The sequence below is a fragment of the Columba livia genome, chromosome 2 (genome assembly GCF_036013475.1).
Source record: "Columba livia isolate bColLiv1 breed racing homer chromosome 2, bColLiv1.pat.W.v2, whole genome shotgun sequence".
Taxonomy (NCBI): domain Eukaryota; kingdom Metazoa; phylum Chordata; class Aves; order Columbiformes; family Columbidae; genus Columba; species Columba livia.
In genome coordinates this window covers 8,480,594-8,491,665 of record NC_088603.1, presented here as the reverse complement: position 1 = coordinate 8,491,665, position 11,072 = coordinate 8,480,594, and positions in this window count along the sequence as shown.

Here is an 11,072-nt window from a genome sequence, read left to right as displayed (position 1 = left end):
CCTAAGCTTTCAGCCCAGACAATGAAGATGCCATCTGTGTTTCTCACGTAAAATGCCGATTAAAGTTGGCTTCAAACTATGGTTGTTTAAATGTCTTAAGCACTGAGTGATGAAGTTGTTGCAGTGTAGAGCCACTTCAGTGCCTACAGCCATTCATATAGTCTGGAGGAAATGTGTTGGTGAGGGCTATGAAAAATACGAACTTGGCAATACATTTAGGCCAGCCTAAAGGTTGGCCTTATTCTGACAGTTCCACAGTGCAGGCTGTAGGTATGCAGGACAGGTTGCGTTCCCACCAAGTGTGCAATACTTGTGCACATCCTTAATGACTAAGACGGTGGCAGTAAGGTAGTTTTAGCTGAATCATCAACTTAATTTAGCTTTGAAGGTGAGATATTTAACTTCAGGCTGATTTACCTAAAAGTTTCCCTACTATTGCCAGTGATGACAATCAATCCAGAAAATTATTTTACCTCACTCCACAAAACTTGCTCCACTTACACCCTTTGCCCATCAAGCTTCAAAGCATACTAAATATTTCCATGACTTTTAAAAGGAGAACCCTAGTCGCAGTCTGCAGCAGTTTAAAACCATCTGCTTCAGCTACAACCTGGACCAAGATCCCCGAGACCCACCTGGCCACACAATGTAGGAGAGATCTACCAGGCAATGGCCTCCTCCTGGGTCAGCCATTTTCTCAGATCTCACTCAGGAGCAGTTATTTCTCCTGCTTGCTCTATCTATCTCTCCACCCAAGCACCACTAAGGTCCTACACTGACTGCACTGGAAAATGTATAAGCTGTTAGAAAACAATAACAGTTTAATCTAAAGCCCACTACACATTACTGCACGCAAGCCAAGGACACTGATTGAATATGTCAACAGGAGCGAGGGCTTGGATTTCTGACAGCCATGTAACGAATTGTGACTAACTATGCAGTCATCATTCACAGAAGAATTATAGACTGGAGAAGGAAAAGAAAATGGAACATTTGACAGCAAAATAGTTATTTAGATCCCGCTTTTCAGAGTGCTTAGGCAGACACGTAGTGGCTCAGTGAGAGAGATGCAAGGGGCAGGAGAGTCAGCAAAGAAAGGAAGGGAAAACCAGGCTGGTGAGAGGAGAATAAGAGGGTAGTGGAGAGGCAGTGCTCAGTTATCAGGTTTCTTTGGGAAAGGAGACGGTGATCTGATGTATTTGGGAAAAGCAGGAGTCTCACACAGCCTCCCTGGCAGGGAGGGAGCAGTGCAGGTTTGTGTCTCCTGCTCACCATTAAGGACAATGCCTGCAGCCCTATGGTACGTGTTGGAGTGGGAGAGCACCAGTTTGCAAACACAGCCAGGTCCTTGCCCATGCCAACCTCCGCAGCTTTGCCGACTGCCTCCAGGGAGGGCTCAGCTCACTGGCACCTCTTGCCCATGGGCAGAGAAAGGCCCCTCACACCTGAGGTCACCTGACTGCACCAGCCTCATCAGCCCTCAGGGCTTGACAGCAGCTGGTCTGAAGCATCCAGGTGCACATAGAATCATAGAACAGTTTGGTTTGGAAGGGACCTCCCAAACTCATCCAGTCCAACCCCCTGCAATTAGCAGGGACATCTTCACCCAGATCAGGTTGCTCAGAGCCCCGTCCAGCATGGTCTTGAATGTCTCCAGGGATGGGGCATCCACCACCTCTCTGGGCAACCTGAGCCAGTACTTTACCACCATGAGGGCAATGTAAAAATTTCTTCCTCATGCCTGAATTTCCCCTTCTCTGATTTAAAACCATCAACCCTTGTCCTACTGAGACAACTCCTGCTAAAAGGTCTGTCCCTGTCTTTCTTATAAGCCACTTATAAGCACTGAAAGGCTGCAATAAGGTATCAAAAGCCCAGTCCTGCTGCTGGAAGTGGTGGTATTTCACACACCGACAGACATGGGCTCAGAGTCTGTCCTTGAGCACTGGATTCATGGCCACCAGCACCTGCCAAACCACAGAGCAGACCAGCAGGACATGAAGCCAAAGGGGCAATATCAGCTTTAGTAATGGTGTGAGCCCAGAGTTGTAATAACACTTTAGTATCAGATATTGTTCTAGAGAGTGGAAAACATATAAATAAATCAAGAATGTGGTACTGAAGAGAGGAAAAATACTCAGAAGTATAAAAACACACCACAGCTTAAAAAGGCACAGGCTAAAAGTAAAAGAATAAAACCACAGAAAATAATGCTTTATAATAAAGAGGAAAGAAACTCTCTAATAATCATAGAATCATTTTGGTTGGAAGAGACCCTTAAGATCGCTGAGTCCAACCATAATACAATAGTGGAAATGGGGAGAAAAAGAAAGTGTAGCTGAATCTGGAATAGAACAGCATATAGGAAACTAGAAAGTCTGATTAGCACAGTGTTGCAACTTTCTTTTCAAATGGGAAAGGAACACAATGAATATTGCAAAATATACAAGTTATGGAGAGTGAAAAGGATTCTACAGGAAACACATCTATGGATGCTGAATCACAGACAAGAGTAAAACTGGACCAGGGAAGGAAAAAAGCAAAAATTATAGGCAAGGACAATAGGGCTTTGTGCTAACTGGGAAACTACTGACAAAAAACCAAAATTCTAGGAAAAACAGCAGCTGTACAACACAGTATGGTGATGAAACAATGTTTGTAACAATAAAAAGTCACTTATGAGAAGAAATTGTATCCATGAAAACAAGAATGACAATAAAGAGATGAACCATATGGGAACAACTGAAGATGAAAATATTTGGGTTACAGAAAGGGTTACAATGGCACAGAATTCAGTGACAAATCATAAGCACAGCTTTCACAATATTTCTTTGCACCTTGTATGAAAGAATTGCTTACAGCAGATGTCCTGCCCTGCACCTTTAGGAAGGCACAGATTTCTTTCAAACTTGTTATTATTATTCTTGCTGGCATTACAGGAGGCTTAATGACCTTAGCCAGGGGTCATGGCTCCATCTGTGCTATGCACTGTACAAACAATCAGGGTAACTTTATGATATATGACCCAGCAGAAGGAACCTAAGCTGGTCATCAGGAGAGGCAACAGTTTGGTAAATTCACAGGTCAGTAGTGAGTTTCTTAGAAGTGCCACTGAAAAGAAAAATGTGGTTCACTGTCACACACCATAGTCTGGACACTGCATTAGTTAGGTCCAAACTTGGCACAACCAGAAGACTATAGAGTAAGTTTTTGTTTATTTTTTTCTTTTTTACTAATGACCATGCGCGAGCACTGTGCCCTTGTGGCCAAGAAGGCCAATGGTATCCTGGGATGTATTAGAAAGGGGGTGGTTAATAGGTCAGAGAGGTTCTCCTTCCCCAGTGCTCTGCTCTGGTGAGACCACACCTGGAATATTGTGTCCAGTTCTGGGCCCCTCAGTTCCAGAAGGACAGGGAACTGCTGGAGAGAGTCCAGCGCAGGGCAATAAAGATAATGGAGTGAAGTGTCTCCCATATGAGGAAAGGCTGAGGGAGCTGGGGCTCTGGAGTTTGGAGGAGACTGAGGGGTGACCTTATGAATGTTTACAAATATATAAAAGGTAAGTGTCACGAGGATGGAGCCAGGCTCTTTTCTGTGACGATCAATGGTAAGACAAGGGGTAATGGGTACAAACTGAAACACAAGAGGTTCCACTTAAATATAACAAGAAACTTCTTCTCAGTAAGGGTAACAGAACACTGCAACAGAAGGCCCAGGAAGGTTGTGGAGTCTCCTTCTCTGGAAACATTCAAAACCCACCTGGGCACATTCCTGTGTAGCCTCATCTAGGTGTTCCTGCTCCGGCAGGGGGATTGGACTAGATGATTCTTTGACGTCCCTTCCAATGCCTATCATTCTGTAATTCTGTGATTCTTGCACAGACTGACACTCTGGTGAGCAGAGATCACATACAACCCATGACTTCAAAGGGTTTGAGGTTACTACTGAAATTAAGAACCCCATACCAATTTTGTTATTTGGAACACAATGTTCAACCAATGATAGCTGCAAAGCAAAAGTGATGTGAAGCCAGGGAAAATGCAGAGCACTTAAAATGTTTCATAATATAATGTTTAAAGTTATATCTAGCTTGAAGACAAAAAGCTAAATTAGCTGAGACTAGCAACATACAAAATAGATTTTACAACAGAAACATTAATTAGAGAACCTGGACAAGGATGAGGAAGAAAGGTAAAGAAGATAGTAAGCTATATTCACAAAATCTTGCAGTGACACCAGAAACAAGGCATTGACTTTCTTTAGCAAAAAGTGAGAAAGATAGAGGTGTTGTAGAGGGCAGAGTGTGGAAGAAGACCTTAACACTTGTACTGAGCCATAGCATCCTTTTTAGGCAGCCTGGGAGAAGCACAGAAGCAAAACCAGCCCTTTTAGTCAAAAAGACTTGCAGTGGCAGTGACAGTCAGAAAAGCTTTTGGGCACACAACAGCAAGGGATGGCAAGTGCTTAAACCCTGCATGTTCATAGGGAGTATAGGTTATACTAAAATTACTACTGTGAGGTCTCACATGGAGCAGATAAAGAGACAATGCATTCAGGTTGGAAAACAAGGAACTCCTGAAGCCATTTCTGCTGCAGACTGCCTGGTGTGCCAGAGTCCCATCACCTAAAATCCAGACACCAGGCAGCAAATGGATGTACAAAATCTCTGATTGCCGACAGGTTGTCTCTCAGGTGCTCTCCTCCATAAGGCAAGGACCACATCTCTGAGGAGCATCAGCGGTCCTCAGAGGTCAACAGAAGCCGAGAGGGATATTTTGCTCCCCACAGACTTAGTCCCAGACTGCAGTCAGTTGTCCCTGTGACTGGCATAGTTCATCTGGCATCTCAAGCTGTTTCTGGCCTTCAGAAAATTATAGCACATCAACAAAAATTAAGTACAGAAGTCATGTCATGTTGTGCTATGGCTGGAAGGACCTGAAATTACAGGCTGTTGTCTTAGTGTTGTGTTTCATGCCATTAAGGCTTTTCCCTGACTATTTTCTTCATGTTACTGGCTCCTACCCTCCCCATAAATTACTGGAAATGGTCATAACTTGCATTGCCAGATAGAGTCTTTGCTGACAGAAATACAGTAGCTGCTATTAGTGCCTGAGTACTGCATTTGCTGCACTTCCAACTCAGACTTCAGCAACTTCCTTCCATCACCCCCTGGCGACTGCAGTGAGAGGTCCAGATAAATCACTGTCTGCTGACTTTCAGACAGTACTCAGCACCCAGCACCCAGCCAAAGAAGAAAAAGCAGACCATGTGCTGTGCTTTGGGTGTGTTATCAATTAGGAGACTTTGCTGAACACTGAGTACATTTAATTTTCCTAGGCAAACGATTCATTCTGCAAAGTCTCACATCTCCTGGGGGATGCAGAGGTGACTGGAATGACCAAGAGCCACAGTGAAAGAAGCACAGGAAATACTCTCGACTCAGAAAACTCAGAGTCCTTTGGACTTACCTAATTAGATTTGCAACATCATTTAAATATTCCAAATGCCCTCCTCTCCCTAAATAATAAGGAAGCCGAATGAGTGTTTTAACCTAATTTTGGTTAATATACAACATTGTTTAGACAGGAATAATCTTGGTAAAAAAATAGCCTACTCTCCGTACAGGTTGAGGTCATGGTTGAGGTTCAGAGAATGCTGTGAGTTCCAAGGCTAATTCTAAGGGAAAAGTTGAAATGTGAAGGAGGACCTTTAAGTGAATAGCAATCCAAATTAAGCACATTTTAATGAAAGGGAAGAAATAGCTGTGTACTGCTGCTAATACACCAGCTTTTCATCAAATAGAAGAGTTCAGATGAATGTGTCTGTTCATTTCTTTAGTAGTTTTTACTTGACATCTCTGACCCAGATTCTCTGTATCAGCCTGTGGATTGCTAGGCCACTATCCATCATCTCTGCTAAGTTGTGGGAAACAGGAGAGGTGCCTGAAAGTAAATGTCAATTCAGTCTTCAAAAAGGGCAAGAAGGAGGACCCAGGTAACTATAGACCGGTCAGTGTCACCTCCATCCCTGGGCAGCTGATGGAACAACTTACTCTTGGTGCCATGTCAAGGCATATCAAGGATAAGAGGGTCCTTAGGGGCAGTCAACATGGCTTCACCAAGGGGAAGTCATGCTTAACCAACCTCATAGCTTTTTATGAGGACATAACGAGGAGGACAGATGACAGCAGAGTGGTGGATGTGGTCTACCTTGATTTCCGTAAAGCATTTTACACAGTCTCCCACAGCATCCTCACTGCTAAACTGAGGGAGTGTGGTCTGGATGATCGGGTAGTGAGGTGGACTGGGAACTGGCTGAAGGAAAGAAGCCAGAGAGTCGTGGTCAATGGGGCAGAATCCAGTTGGAGGCCTGTATCTAGTGGAGTGCCCCAAGGGTCAGTACTGGGATCAATACTATTCAATATATTCATCAATGACTTGGATGAGAGAATAGAGTGCACTGTCAGCAAGTTTGCTGATTACACCAAACTGAGAGGAGTGTCTGACACACCAGAAGGCTGTGCTGCCATCCAGAGACCTGGACAGGCTGGAGAGTGGGGCGGGGAAAAAATTAATGAAATATGACAAGGGCAAGTGTAGAGTCTTGCATCTGCACAGGAACAAAACCAGGTTCCAGTATAAGTTGGGGAATGACCTATTAGAGAGCACTGCAAGTGAAAGGGACCTAGAAGTTCTGGGGACAGTAGGGTGACCATGAGCCAGCACTGTGCCCTTGTGGCCAAGAAGGCCAATGGCATCCTGGGATGTATTAGAAGGGGGGTGGTTAGTAAGTCAAGAGAGAGGTTCTCTTTCCCCTCTACTCTGTCCTGGTGAGACCACATCTGGAGTATTGTGTCCAGTTCTGGGCCCTTCAGTTCAAGAAGGACAGGGAACTGCTGGAGAAAGTCCAGCACAGAACCACGAAGATAATGAAGGGAGTGGAAAATCTCCTGTGTGAGGAAAGGCTGAGGGAGCTGGGGCTCTGGAGCTTGGAGGAGACTGAGGGGTGACCTCATTAATGTTTACAAATATGTAAAGGGTGAGTGTCATGAGGATGGAGCCAGGCTCTTCTCAGTGACAACCAGTGATAGGACAAGGGGCAATGGGTACAAACTGGAACACAAGAGGTTCCACTTATATATGAGAAGAAACTTCTTCTCAGTGAGGGTAACAGAACACTGCAACAGGCTGCCCAGCCTACTCCTACTCTGGAGACATTCAAACCTGCCTGGATACCTTCCTGTGTAACCTCATTTGGGTGTTCCTGCTCTGGCAGGGTATATTGGACTAGCTGATCTTTCAAGGCCCCTCCCAATCCCTAACATTCTGTGATTCAGCTGACTAAATGGAGACATCTGTAGATGAGCTAGTTACTGTAGACTCCCTTTAAAGTCAATGGAGATGCAGTGATTGTGGACAAAGATGGGGGAAAGTCTTCATTCTGAAAGAGACATCTGAAATAGGTCAGATGACCTCCACTCTTAAAGAACATTTTTCTCTGCATTGTAAACTAAGAGTCTCATAGGCGCAGGTCTTCCTGATAAGTCCAAATGGGGAAAGTTATTTCAATTTCTTTGTCATCATACTTAGGTCTCACAAAGTCCTTCTTACTCATGTACTCTCTTTTTCTGGAGTAATTTCAAGCCATTAACTAAAATAATAAACAAAGGAGATATGGTGCTGCAGTCCTGACAGAGACTCACATAGGAAAGCTATCTTCCTGAGGGGTACTAACGTAGCCCAGGAGTAGTCTGTCATCGTTATCTGAAGATGCGGTAACCATATTGCAAAATTCTTCTCTCACACCCTTTCCTGCATTTTTTTGACTTCAGAAAACTATGTCCTTTTAGCTGAGGAAAGAAACCTGTCCATAATGAATATAAGCATCCAGTCTGTCTTCATAGGAGCACTAAGCATCCATATGTAAGTCTGAAAATTTGACACCAACTCTTCCAGATTTGGAGTAATCCACATGACTTGTACCCTTTATACTACCTCATACATTTAGGACCTTTTCTGTCTTGTTGAGTGCTAAATTGAGCTTTGTTTGTCTAAACATGTACCACTCCAGGTCCTGTAGGACAGATGCCATTCCCACAGTGTGGACACAAACCCACACTCAGCTGCAGAGTCTGAGGCATGGTGGATTAAGCACATGTTTATTCATTCAGTCTGCATAAATGATGCTGCATTCAGAAGCTTTAATTTTAACTCCCACCTCCTGTTATTGTGATAGACTTACTCTGTTTCCAGCTATCTCCATAGAGGTTTCACTGCAGGGCTCTTGTAACTCAAGACCTTATTACTTTGTAATTTAAGTTAGGGCAGCCAGGGGACCCATGTTTTTCTGTATCACTTTCACAACAAGGACGTGCGCTATCTAGCTGCATGCTGGATAAAGGCAACTGTGAATGTCCTGGCAGACGGTCTTGGCCACCACATCACACAGCTCTTCCACATCATAAGGAAAATACTCAGCTCCCCAGTCAAAAACAGGAGAGGAGTGATGACAACATCTGTGCTAACATGGGCTGTGGGAGGCCATAAGCAGCACAGCTACACCCTAGTCACTGCTGTTGCCCTTTGCAGTCTCATTTTTCTTTTTATTTGGTTCATTTTATACCTCGGTACACATGATGGTTTTTGCTTTGCCTCCAGACTGCAGAGAGCCAGATATTGTTTTTTGCAGAGATTTGTGCACCTTTCCCTGCTAGCCAGCTTTATGCTTCCAGTTGCCAAGTTCCTTTTTTCAACGAGCCAGGCAGGCCATTTCAAAATCAACCATGGCATCTTAAAAATAAGTGCGTATCTCTGAGCAATGTACACAGAGTTGATTTATTCCTTTGCCCATACCTCTGTTTAACATCCCCTGATAGACACTCTTCAGGTGGCTGCTTGAATTTTATGCTCAAGCCACTGGCTTGCAGAAGGTCATGAGAGCCCAGGCATAAACCTGGAGCAGATGTTCCCAGCCCAAAGGCTGGTTTTGACCCGGTGGTCTAATTGTTTTTGCCCTGAACATAATGCTAGCTTCCTGAAGCCTTTTTAGCAGCTGCTGTGTGCTCTATCTCCAAAGCCATCTCTGGTTTTCCATTTTGGGAATGGAGAGACCCACAGGTGAACCAAGTTTCTCCAAAGTGAGGTGTGACTTTCTGAACCCATATTCAATGTATGAACAAGACCTCTGCTCCAAAAGGTCTTCTCCCCTTTACCTTACAATTTTGTCCTCTGTACATCCAAAAATGAGCAAGAGTCCCAGTTTTACAACAGTGTTGTATGAGGGTCATGATGAGAAAGAAAGGAGAAATAGCAGTTGAGATCACAACTGTGAAAAACAAAGTCTCCATCAAAGATGACGAAGGAGACGACAGCAAGATGTGTTTAAGAAACTGTAATGGCACTGTTTTAAAAATATTCTCCATCCAATAGATGCCTTTGTGCATACGGTGTGCCAAGCAGAGCATGACAGCTGGTTAACAAGAGAAACAGAGCTGGAAAATCAAGAGCTGTGGAAGCTTCTTTTTTTTTTTTTTTTTTTGCATTTGTAGACTGAAATTGTTTATCTGAACATCTGCTTCATTAAGATATATTGTGATGTATTGTGATGCTATTCACAACAGCAACAAAGATCTACCCCCCCTTCAAAACTTTTCCACTACAGATGTATGCCACACCACTTACTGTTGGCTTTCATTGTGCTTTCTCATGAACAATGGTAATATTGTGCTTCAAGGGAGCATCTTGGAAAGCAGACCAGTGATTTCTGAGTGTTTCTGAAGTAACAATCTAAGCAATTCTGTTGTTGTTTTTGCTGTTGTGGGAGACCTTAAACTTGAAACAGGGAATATCTGCAAGCAGTCTGCAATTACCCAGATATTGTCAGCACCCTGCTTAGAATCAAGTTGAAAAGGCTGAATTACAAACATGGTTTTGGAGTCCTGTGCTCCACTGAAGAGCAGCTGCATGAGGGAGGCAGAATTTTAATCTGTGTCTCAAGCAGAATTGGGAGTAATGCTTTTCCAATATACTCTCCATTCTCAACTTCTTTGCTACTTCATAGAAAACAATGAAGATTACTAGAAAAACTGCTATTGCACATCTTTCGAGGTCCCTTCCAATCCCTAACATTCTGTGATTCTGTGATCACCTTTTAACAGGAGGTCCCATTAGTTTTGTGCTGATTAATTATTCCATTCATTCTTCTTATTAATATTGCTTATTGCTGATTTTGACTTTGATTTTGTACTTGGTGACCTCTTGCTCCATCTAGAGAAGGCTGGATAATGACTGCAGTATTTTTAGGAAAACACCAAGGATCTTCTGTCTCTACACAAATATTTTAATATGATAACTGAAACAGCCAGAGCCATATGCAGGGACAGGAGTTGGACTCAATGAAACTTCCTCTAGGTAGCAATCCACATGCATTGCTTCAAATCTTGGCCCCAACCATATCACTCTCATAACATGGCGCTTTTATCACATAAGCTGGCAAACAAGAAAAGCCTCTTTCAGAGTGACATGAAAGCCCCAATGTGGTTTAGTAGGTAGAAGATTCACACAACAGAGTGCAGAAAGCTGCAAAGTCTGTAGCTGAGGCCAGAGGTCTGGAGGGATCACAAGCAGCCCCCTGGAAACACAATGTTCTTCTCACAGCAGCCACTGCTAAAGCTGGAGAGAGCCAAGCTGGGGTGATTTCCGAGAGTGTTGCATGGAGCTGAAAGGCCCAAGCCAGATTCTGGAGGGTGCAACAGTAAGGGACTTAGGAAAGGAAGGTAGGTCCATGCTGGACATGGCTGGACTCCAACGGATGTGGTCATTTTCTATTCAAAGTACCCTGAGCCAGCAAGACAACTTTGCATTTGCACAGACATCTACACTCTCTGTCCAAGGTCATAAAGCATTTTAGGTGCATCTGTCTTCAAGGAGGTCCTTATCTGGGACTTCACTGTCTCCATAGTGAAGAGTACATAACCAGTACACATATCTCAGTCATATAGGTGAGTCTGAGCTTTTAAAAAGTCTACCTGAGTGGATATAGGTAAATATTGATGTTCTTTGTCCATTATTTTT